The 12233-nt window shown below is 33.0% G+C and overlaps 1 non-coding gene across 1 annotated transcript; it reads left to right on the forward strand.

The window, feature by feature from the left end:
- Nucleotides 1–3840: 3840 nt before the first annotated feature.
- On the forward strand, nt 3841–3947 carry LOC121221489 (small nucleolar RNA R71). The gene has a single exon (XR_005918881.1). It is a non-coding gene; the product is annotated as a small nucleolar RNA R71 (small nucleolar RNA).
- Nucleotides 3948–12233: the final 8286 nt, after the last annotated feature.

The following is a 12233-nucleotide window of genomic DNA, read 5'->3' on the forward strand; positions in this document are numbered from 1 at the left end:
TTTTAACCATTTTACATGCCGAATAAATGCATATTCATCAAGAGCACCTAACATGTATCACCAATCTCATTCTCAAGTATCAAAATATCCACAATCAAAGTTCAAAAACAATATCAACAATCCATGAGTCTAGTCCCAAAATAAAAATTTAATAATTTAATAATTAAAGGTTAATAAAATAATTAAAACAAAGTATTTTAATAACATGTGATTGGATAAACAATATCACTAACCAATTGAATTTAAAAATTTAAAAACCCTAAAGCCACTACCTAACTTGCAACCCTTTGAAACCTACAAGCGACACACGACTGAGACACGCCCATGTCTTAGGCCGTTTGGAAAATAAATAGGCCATTTTCAAGCCATTTCTTTCACCCAAAACAAGTTCACCTACACAAGTCATTTGCACCTATATTCAAGCATTCAAATTGTACCTAACATGCATAATCATGCTAAATCAACATGGTATTTGTCCATACAACCAAACATGTTTAAACATTTGCATAATCTAGTCATTAACCAACCATACATTTCTCATCTAATTTCCTTACCAAACTTACCACCATGACCACATGCCAAAATCATACTCATACATACCAAAATGGTCACTAAAACATACACCAACTTGGCCATTCCAAAATTAACCATAAAAGCACCAAAATGCCAAAATATCAACTCAGCCACCGGTAGGACATTCAGGAGCAACACCCAAAACATGGTAATTTTAATAACATGTCATTTGTATCTTATATATTCCTAAGGTTCAAAAGGGGCTCGATAGTCATTGAAACGTCAATGGATTTTCCATCATGACATGATAAGATAATATAACATAATAGCATTTAAATCAAACACATTAAAATGCTATTTAAACGTGCGAACTTACCTCGATCACAAATGAAGAAATATTATCAACTAATCTGACACTTTTTCTTTCCCTCGATCTAAATCCAAATGATACTTAACTTGATCTAAATAATCAAATTAAATTCATTCAATAATCATTCTATTCAATTCAATCCAAAAATCATATTTTTGAAAAATTATGCTTTCACCCCTAATGTTTTGATTTTTTTACAATTTAGTCTTTAAGCTCGTAAATTAAAATTCATGCAATTTCATCCCTACCCAAGCTAGCAGAATTTCAATAGAGCCATAGCAACTCATAAATTTCATTATTCTACAATTTCCACCACACATTTTACATATTTTACAGATAAATCCTTATTTGACAATTTCAACAAAATTCACTTTACAAAATTTGTTTATCTAACAATAAAGATTCATTTTCTTCCATCAAACTTCACAAACAACATGAATAAATTCATGAAGAAACCCTAATATTTTAAAATTTTTTCAAATTAGTCCCTGTGCTAGCAAGATTAAGCTACAACGACTCCAAAAACATAGAAATAATTAAAAATGGAACGAAAACACACTTACATACAAGAATGGACTATGGCCGAAACTTCAAGCTTAAAAAATGGCTTTCCTTTAGGTTAATTTCGGTGGTAGGGAAGAAAGAACAAAGATGATAACTTTGTTTTAATTATTTTATTAACCTTTAATTATTAAATTACAAAGTTAACCTTAATTAATAACCTTTAAAAACACATATATAATGTCCATAAAAGTCCACTCATAATATCAATGGTTTAAAGACAACATAAAACCTCTAACCATTTAATATCATAGCTATTAGATCCCTTTAGCTTATAGAACTCAAGTTTTTCACCTTTTGTAATTTAGTCCTTTTTTACCAAATTAAGCATGCAAACGATAAAATTTCTTAACGAAATTTTTATACGATAATACTAACACGCTGTAGACATTAAAATAATAATAAAATAAATATTATCACATCGAATTTGTTGTCCCGAAACCATATTTTTTCACTAAAAATAGGCTGTTACAAATAGAGCTTAGCTCGACATTCCCTTATCTCTCCAGCTATATCCAATGGTTTCAAGAGATCACTAGGCCAAAATATCCACAATTACACATTTATTTATTATTTTAATGCACATAACCTCTGTTCATATTCATCAGTTTTACATCACAACCTCATACACAATACATGCTTATCGGATACACATTTAATTGCACTATAAGTGCCATAATAATGCTCTTTGAGCTATCATATATCAAACCTCGTATGTGTGCATTAAAATCAGTAAATCACATATTACCTATTGCATTAGCATCATATATCACAACTCATCTTACTTAGGCATGATTTCATAAACACGGTAAAAATTATAGGAAACGCTTACTCTCAAAACCTAGGATAGGGGTTTAGGCTAATCCTAAGCTCTCGATTAATACTATGGATCATGCGTACCAGTAGTGACTCCAGAACATTCATCGATCTCACTTTTGCTTGCTAGCCGAAAGCTTAAACAAGCTTTCTCTTGCCTTCCGCTTTGATCGGGCTCTATTAGTTCTGAAACTTTAAAAAAACAATACACACAATACATACAAATCATTAACAACCGCAAACACATCAGAAATCAAAAAAAAATTCAGACTTAACTTAACTCCTTTTAAAACTGAAAATTTGAACTAGTTTAGTCGAAACTTAGATTTCTTGATCTGGATTTGTTTCTATTGCTTAAAATCGATTCTGAACATCTATTATTCACTTTAAAATAGGTATTAACTATTAAAACACCTAGAAATTTAGATTTAAAGTTTCCAAAAATTTCAACGTTCATGAACATCTTAAATGAAAAACATAAAATCTTTCAAATCTCTTAATGATTGATTAAAGTAAGTTTAGAAACCTTCTAATTACATGTAAGTGTTTTCTTATTTAGTTTTTCTTAAATTTTATGTTTTTGAGATTGTTGTAGCTTAATCTAGCTAACCCAGGGACTATTTTGTAATACTGTTAAAGTTTTGAAAAGTTACCATTGTTGTTCTTAAAGCTTTTTTAATGTTAATGGTTGAATTTGAAGCTTAAAGTTGAAATAGGACTAATTTGTAAAATGGATTTAGATAGTTTTTAGTTTAAAGGCTAAAATCATAAAATATTAAAATTTAGCATGAAATTATTGTAAAATTTCATTAAGTTTGAGCTATAAAGGAGTAAAATTAAATTTGGTCAAAAGGTTTTTGACTTAATTGTGAAAAATATACAAGTTTCAATTTTGGGGACTAAATTGAATAAAAGGTAAAAGTTTAGGGAAATATTGTAAAATGTTAATAAAGGGTCATATGCATATGTTTACACAATATAATGTATTTGGAATTGGTAATTGAGTTAAATTATTATATAGATCAAGAAATGGATCAACTGGTTGATAAGCGTGAAAAAAGAAAAAAATTAAATTAGTTCTCAGTGTGGTGTTTGTTGCTGTTCTTGTTAGGTAACTTTGTATTAGATTCATTTTGATTAGTATGTATTTATGTTTGTATTATTTTTAAATGTGTTGGCACGATTGTTTGAAATAAATATTGAATTTGAATTTGAATTTAAGGGATTAAATTGTAAAGTATGGTAATTACATGTGTTTGGAATGAATCAATAGACGATATGAAATGTTTGTCTCCTCCATATACAGGCGGTGCATTATTTGTAGATTCAATACGGTTAAGTCTATCCACTAACTGCTGGTAGTTATCATCTTCTTTGATAGCTTTTATCGTAGCTGGTTTCTGGCCATATGTGAATCATTCAATAAGCCACTGATAGGAGTTCAACACCATGTTTTCTATCAATTATTCACATCCTCATACATTCTATTCATAAGACCTCCTTCTGCTGCTCTATCTAATCCAGATCTTGCATTTGCATCCAATACGTTATAAAACACCTTTAATCGCATCCATTCAAGGAATCTGTGGTGTGGGCATTTTTGGATAAACATTTTAAAATGTTCCCAAGCCTCGTGAAAACTTTCCCTTTCCATTTGTCTAAAAACAACAATTTCTCTTTTTAGTTGAATTGCTTTGCTAATAGGGAAAAAATTCTGTAAAAATTTTCCAGCAAGTTTGTCCCATGTCGTGATAGATCCTAGTGCCTACGAGTCTAGCCATGAAAAGACATTATCAATCAAAGAAAAAGGGAACAATCGAAGACAAATAGTATCATCAATGACCCTGTTGTACTTGAAAGTATCACAAATTTGGAGAAACCATTTTAAATGTTTATTCGGATCCTCTATCATGGTGCTCCTAAATTACAGATTATTCTAGATCACCTAAATCATTGTCGATTTGATCTCAAAATTGTTATTTGTAATAGTCGACCACATTATGATCTCTTGAACCATGTCCAAACTTGGTAATGCGTAATCTCTTAAGGTTCTCTCGTTACGTGTCATGTGTAAATTTGTGGAAAGTTGTGGCAGTATTGGTGGGTCCCCTAAATTGTTGTTGTTAGCTTTGTCAAACAACAAATTCTCATGTGGTACATTGCCTACAGCAGGTGGTGGAGGATCTTACATATACTACTACTGTTGTTGTTGTTGTCAACGATTTCTGCGACTCATTCTTTCTGGATCTGTGACTGGCTCTATAGGTGTTCCTGTACAATGAGTCATACACCAAACCCAAAAAGAGAAGATTAGTAACAAACAAAATTAAAATTGTATCTATAACCTAAAAATTTCTTAATTATTCTTACTGAAGTGCACAAATTAAAATCAAACTATTGACGTTGCCTCTCCAACAATGGTGCCAACAACTTGATTGCCTTCGGACGTACTAACATCCAGAGTGTGAATACTACAGTAAAAGATATAAAAATGAGGCGGTATTCGCAAGTATACGGGTCCAGTTGTAATATAGTTACAACGGAGTAGGTGAGTACTCCGAGGATCGTACCCAAGGGAGGCTAGTGCTAGATCAATTTTAACCAAAACACCAAAAGATCTAATTAGTACTCGAAATAGGTTATATTACGCAAATATAAATAAAAGGGATTTTTGGGATTTTTATAATAACTGACCTAGGGGGTTCATTACTTTAACTACAAATTTAGTAGACTCGAAAGACAATTTCTTACTTGACACTAGATTCTTGCATACATACAAATGTGTTGATCCCAGATCAACCAAAGTAGTAACATCAGTATCAAAAATAGAAAATGTACCAGTGATAACATCGGGCGCCGAGTTTCCTCTCATGCACGGATCAAATAAGCTCTAGCTAGTACTTGTGCTTCAGATCTCACAGTGGAGCCCTTTGTCCCACTGCGACTATTACCCACATTTCTAGGGTTCCGTGGCGGTTTACCCCTCTCAACTATGTTGCTCGGTTGAACAGTCTGAGCCTTTTCTTTTTTAGACCTCTCCGTGCAATCTCGAATAAAATGTTCATACGACCCACATTTAAAACATGCTTCGTCTTTCATCTTACACTCACCAAAGTGTTGACGTCCATATTGTTGACATTCAGGCTTGTTGCTCTTAACACTGCCTACGCTTGCTTCAAAACCTTTGACTCACATATTTCTTACGAGACTCAATTTGAAAGAATTCCCAGTCCCCTTGCTCTCTCGGCACAACTAAAACCAAGGTATTCCACCACTTATAGGCTAAGTCTTTTAGTAAGGAAACAACACATTTCACGCACTCTGCAAGTGTACAAGATAACTCATCGAAAACCCTGATCGTATTTTCTAACCAAAACTCGGCTCTTTCTGGATCATCTTCAGACGTAGTTCTAAACTCTTCAGCCCCATATTTACAGATTTTATCGATTGGAGGCTTACTCAATTGTACTGGTTCCAAACCCTTAGGAACTATGGGGATCATTTGGGGAACATGTGGGGTGGAGGTCATTGAGCCATCGGGTTCATTCATTTGAAATCAGTAAACCACTCATTCATGAATTTGAAGAAGGCTTCCTTATTCTCTCATCTCCGGCCCTCAGATACTGGCCTACTGCCACTCGACACTACTCCGTGAACGGAGGCTTGTGCGTTACTTTCGGCTTCATCAAAATCGGCTCGGTTGGATAACATTATCTATATGAAAGCATAGTTCAAATCAAGTCAGGAGTTATCACTCTATCGCAAGTTATATAATGGCATGTATTTCTCAACTCGTACATGCTACGTTCAGTCTGAGAATCGACTAAATCGTAGCTCTGATACCACTAAATGTAACACCCCTAACCCATATTCATCGTCAAAATAGGGATTACGGAGCGTTACCGTATAAACGTAACCTAAAACATTCATTTCCAAAATAGTGATCATATCATAATCCAATCATACACATGCACATTGTCCCTTAATCGAGCCCTCAAGCCCTTAGAAACACTATAGAAATGACTCGGGACTAAATCCGAAAGAATTGGAACATGGAGGAAAAAGTTAGAAAATTTCTAACTGCAGGGGTCACATGGCCGTGTGGTCAGGTCGTGTAGCAATCAAAATAGGGGCACACGGCCAAGCCACACGCCCATGTGCTAGGCCATGTAACTGCCTGACTTGTAACCTTTGAAACATATAGGGGACACACGACCGTGTGGACAAGAAATTGGTCAAAATCAAGCTATTTCCTTCACCCATTTTATGCATGAACCTAATCACATTTGCACATATGACCAAGGCATCAAACCTACCCAAAACATGGACAAAAATGACCAAATTACTATACTATTAATCCATACAACCAATATGCCAATGTGGCACCTCAATCACAAACATAAAACGTACCAAAACATGTGCATATTTGGCCATTCGTCAACCATTCACATCTAGCTTATTTACATACCAAACTTACCACAATTGACCACATTGAAACTACATCAATACATACCAAAATGGTCATTCAAAACATACATCAACCTAGTCATATTAAATTCAACCATCAAGGAATCAAAATACCATAAATACATCAACCATAATAACACTTATACATGCCAAAACAACTAGATCATTAAACACAAGTCCACCTATACATGCCATTATAACCTTTACCAAAAGATCAAAATTTACCGATATAATCGCTAGATAGTGTGATAGATCTTCGGCGAGCTTCCAAACCGATCGAGCTTCCAATAATCTATAAAACATAGGAAAGAAAACTATGTAAGCATATAATGCTTAGTAAGTTTGTAAATCATGAACATAGCTTACCATTTGAATGCAAAACCTTATAGATTAAACATGGATCAATCCAACATAAGCTTGGCATAAGCCTAAGCATCATAAACAACACAAGTTAGTACTTTAAAACATGACTTAACAAAATCACCACATGGTAAGATAGATTTCATGAACATTGTACAATTGATTTCATACTTCCCATAAGTATAGTTTTACATTCTTTGATCATTAACATTTCATACCTTTCCATAGGTTCATAATATAGTCAATCAGAACACTTATCGTTCCTTCCCTTTTCATGCCTGTTGAACCACTTAGAATAATATTGGATACGCGAGAAACTCACACAAAGTATGCTAAACATATGGTCAATACAATTCCTTTCCTTTTCCTTTACATCATTGCTCACTCGAGCCATAAATGGGTATGCTCACACAAGTTGACGAGTATCTGCAACAAATGCAGGAACTCAGCCATCGGTAGGACATTCAAGACTAGCACCTGAAACATGGTAACCTTAATGACTTGTCATTTGTATCCTATATATTCCTAAGGTTCAAACGGGGCTAGATAATCGTCGTAACATTGTTGTATTCTCAACATTTCTTTGCACGATATATAGAATAATGCATAAATATCAAAATAACATTACACCATTATTTAAACATACGAACTTACCTTGATTACAAAGACGTCGAAATAGAGTCACTAATCTGAGGCTTTATCTTTTGCTCGATCTTGATCCGTACGAGGTTTATCTTGATGTAAATAAGAAAATTCAATCTATTTAATACACATACTAATCAATTTAGTCCAAAATTCATACTTTTGCAAATTTATATTTTTGCCCCTAATATTTTAACTTCTTTACAATTTAGTTTTTCAGCTCCTAAATTAAAATTTATGCAAATTCATCCACATTTCATGCTAGCCGAAATACCTAGGGACTTATACAACCTCATACAAATCAACAATTCACAATTTTACGATAACATTTTACTACTTCTACTAATAAGTCCCTAATTGATAATTTCATCAAAAATCACTTTTCAAAAGTTGTTTATTTAACAATAAGGATTCATAATATTTTATCAAACTTCATAAGTTGTGAAAGAACATTCATGAAAAAACCCTAAACCTTTAACAATTTTGAAAATTAGTCCCCTGGCTAGCTAGATTAAGCTACAACAACTTCAAAAACATTGAAATCATTAAAAACGAACTCAAAATTCACTTACATGCGACGGAATAGCTTGAACGAAATTCTCTCTTTCTCTAAGGGTGAAATTCGGCTAACATAAAGAAAATGGGAGGAAGATGATAGCTTTTATGATTTGTTTTATTTAATTTTACCTTATTTACTCATTTACCTAATGAACCTTTAAAAACATTCATTATTATTATAAAACCAATTCATCACATTCCACTATCATCATAAATGGTCTAATTACCATCTAAGCCCTCTTACATTAAAGTTCGATAGCCATTAAACACCTTTAGCTACTAGAACTACACTTTTTCACCTTTTACGATGTAGTCCTTTTCATGAAATTAAGCATGCAAATGTCAAAATTTCTTAACAAAATTTTTACATGACACTACTAATATACCAAAGACATTAAAATAATAAGAAATTAAATATTTCCACATCGAATTTGTGGTCCCGAAGCCACTGTTCTGATTTCACTAAAAAGGGGTTGTTACATTAAATTTAATTCTTGTTAGCTTGATTGCATTCCGTCTACTTTAGTTATTAAAATCATGTTTGTGTTGTTATAGGTCTTGGTAAATTGTTTGATTAAGTAAAACCATGATTATGTTATACTTGCATTATAATTGTGGAAATTAGAAACATTTACCAAAACCTATACCGAAGACATTAAAATAACTAGAAATTAAATATTTCCATATTGTACCTTATATGAGCCCTCGGGGCCTTAAAAACACTTTAGAAACAATTCGAGACTAAATCAGAAACATTTGAAACATTGAGGGAAAAGTTAGAAAAATTGGGTTGTAAGGGTCACACGGCTGAGACACACGCTCGTGTCTCAAGCCGTGTAACATTCAAAATAGGGACATACGGCCGTGTCCGTGCCCTTGTAACTCTCCGACTTGGGTCACACAGCCAAGCCACACGCCCGTGTGCCAAGCCATGTAACTCTCAAAATGGTCTCACACGCCCGTATGCTAGGCCGTGTATCTATCACAGGAAAGAAAACTACGTAAGCACTTAATGCTTATTAAGTTTGTAAAACATTAAACATAACTTGCAATTTCATTAATAAACATTAAGAACAAACACTATAAAATTCAACCACAAGCTTGGCACAAGCCTAAGCACCAACAACAACACATGTTAGCATATTCAAACATGATTCACATGAACTTAATATAGCTTAATACATGAACATAATTCATTTGAATTCATCATTTTCCTTAACATAACATACTTCCAATGTACTCACCATTTCAATTCTTTTCATAAATGCATATCATGGCACATATTGAACACTTACCATTTTCTTTCCTTTTCATGCCCGTTGAACCGTTTAGAATAGTTCACACAAAGTGTGCTAAACATATAACTGTAACCTTTCCTTTACATCATTGCTACATAAGTTGTGAAATGGGTCTGCTCACACGAGCTGTAGGTCGGCATGTAAGCTACACAATGCTGCTCACATGAGCTATGGAGTTTTCGCAACAGATACAAGACCTCAGCCATTGGTAGGACATTCAAGACCAGCACCCGAAACATGGAAAACCTAATGACATGTCATTTGTATCCTACAAACTCCTAAGGTTCAAACAGGCCTCAATAGACATCATGGCATCGTTGGATTTTAACGATTCAATTTACATATCATTTAACATATTAACATTTCATTTATAATAACCATAAAGCGGTATTTAATCATGCGAACTTACCTTGACGATTAAGGCATAGAAACAAAGTCAACTAATCCGAAGCTTTAGCTTTACCCCAATCTAAATCCATATGAATCTTGTTCTAAATAAGAAAATTTAATCTATTTAATATACATACTATTCAATTTTATCCAGAATTCTTTTGCAAAATTATAATTTTTCCACTAGTAATTTAACTTCTTTACAATTTAGTCCTTAAGCTCGTAAGTTAAAATTCATGCAATTTCATCCTTAACCTATGCTAGCCGAATTTATTATGAACACATATCAACTCATACAAATCATTATTTCATAATTTTACCATGTACTTTTACCATTTTTACAAATAAGTCTCTAATTGACATTTTTATCAAAAATCACTTTACAAAACTTGTCTATTTATCAACAAGGACTCATAATATTTCATCAAACTTCATAAACCATGCAAACATGTTCATGAAAAAACCCTAATCCTTTAAGACCTTTGCAAATTAGTCCTTGGGCTAGCTAAATTAAGCTACAACAATCCCAAAAACATAAAAATTAGTAGAAACGAGGCAAGATTACACTCACATGCAATGGAAGAGCTTGGCCAAACCTTAGCTAAATCTTCAATGGTGAATTCGGTTGAGTGAAAGAAAAAATGAAGAAGATGGACACATTTTCTTTTAGTTAATTTAACTTTAATTACCTATTTACTATTTTATCTTTTTAAAACATTAATAATTTCAATAAAACTAAACCATAAATGTCCACTATGACTTAAATGATCTAATTACCACCTAAGTACTCTTACATTAAAGTTCTATACCTATTTAATACCTTTAGCTACTAGAACTCCACTTTTGCACCTTTTATGATTTAGTCCTTTTCATGAAATTAAGCATGCAAATGAGAAAATTTCTTAATTAAATTTTATACGACACTGCTAACATACCATAAACCTTAAAATAATAATAAAATAAATATTTATACGTCATATTTGTGGTCTTGAAACCACTGTTCCGATTTCACAAAAAATGGGTTGTTACAGTATGTGCTATTGTTAACAAATTACCAAGTTGCTGTGAATTTATTCATAATAACATGAACATTGTTTTAGTAATAATTTAAGAAATGTAACTAATCTAACACAATTATTTCATATTGATTAACCTTATTTTTCAAAAATCGTGCTTTGGAATTTTTACCGTTTAGTTTTCTTAGTTAATTTTCTTAGTTGAAATCTAGTTTTATTAAAACCCTTTTCTTCAAAAAAAAAAAAGATTTTCCTTCACCAAAGTGTTTTTAATTGCATTTCATAAATATTTTCTTACACAGTCCCTATGGGTACTATAACTTGACATTTTATTTGTCACTTTATTACTTGTTGTGATTGTGTACACTTGAACATTTCCATCATTCTAGTAGGGGATAACTTTATGGGTTCATTTCCAACCTCGTTCGACAATTTATACATACTGGTGGCAGTTGGTTATGTCTCCAAATGGATAGAAGCCAAAGCTTTACCTACAAATGACGCCAAGTCCGTGCTGAATTTTTTGCACAAGAACATCTTTACAAGATTTGGTACACCTTGAGCCATTATCAGTGATGAGGGATCTCACTTTGATTGCAAGTTAGTTGCTAATTCTTTACAATGGTATGGTGTACAAAAAATATTGCCATGACATATCATCCACAAACGAATTGGGAAGTTGAAATCCAACAGAGAAATTAATCAAAATTTAGAGAAAGTTGTTAACCCAAATCATAAGGACTAGTCCTTAAGATTGGACAAAACGTTATGGGTGTATCGCACTCCTTATAAATCTCCTTTAGAAATGTCACCATTCAAGCTTGTCTAAGGAAAACCTTGCCATTTGTCGGCTGAGTTAGAGCATAGGGCATATTGGGGTGTGAAACAATTGAACATGGATTGGAAAGCTGTCAGTAATAGAAGATTACTAGAGTTAAATGAAATGGAAGAATTGAGGGCACAAACATATGAGGATACTAAATTATACAAGGAGAAGACCAATCGTTGGCATGATAGGGGATTATGCCATGACAAGTTGAACCAGGACAACAGGTGCTGTTATTCAACTCAAGGTTAAAGTTGTTTCATGGCAAACTAAAATCCCGATTGTCAGGTCCCTTCGAAGTAACCCAAGTATACTCTTATGAAGTTGTTGATGTCAAGGATATGAAAACGGGGGTCACAGTTAAAGGTAATGACCAAATCGAGACAAATAGTCCATTGACCTCCGAGATGTTTAAC

Source organism: Gossypium hirsutum, chromosome D09 (genome assembly GCF_007990345.1).
Source record: "Gossypium hirsutum isolate 1008001.06 chromosome D09, Gossypium_hirsutum_v2.1, whole genome shotgun sequence".
NCBI lineage: Eukaryota > Viridiplantae > Streptophyta > Magnoliopsida > Malvales > Malvaceae > Gossypium > Gossypium hirsutum.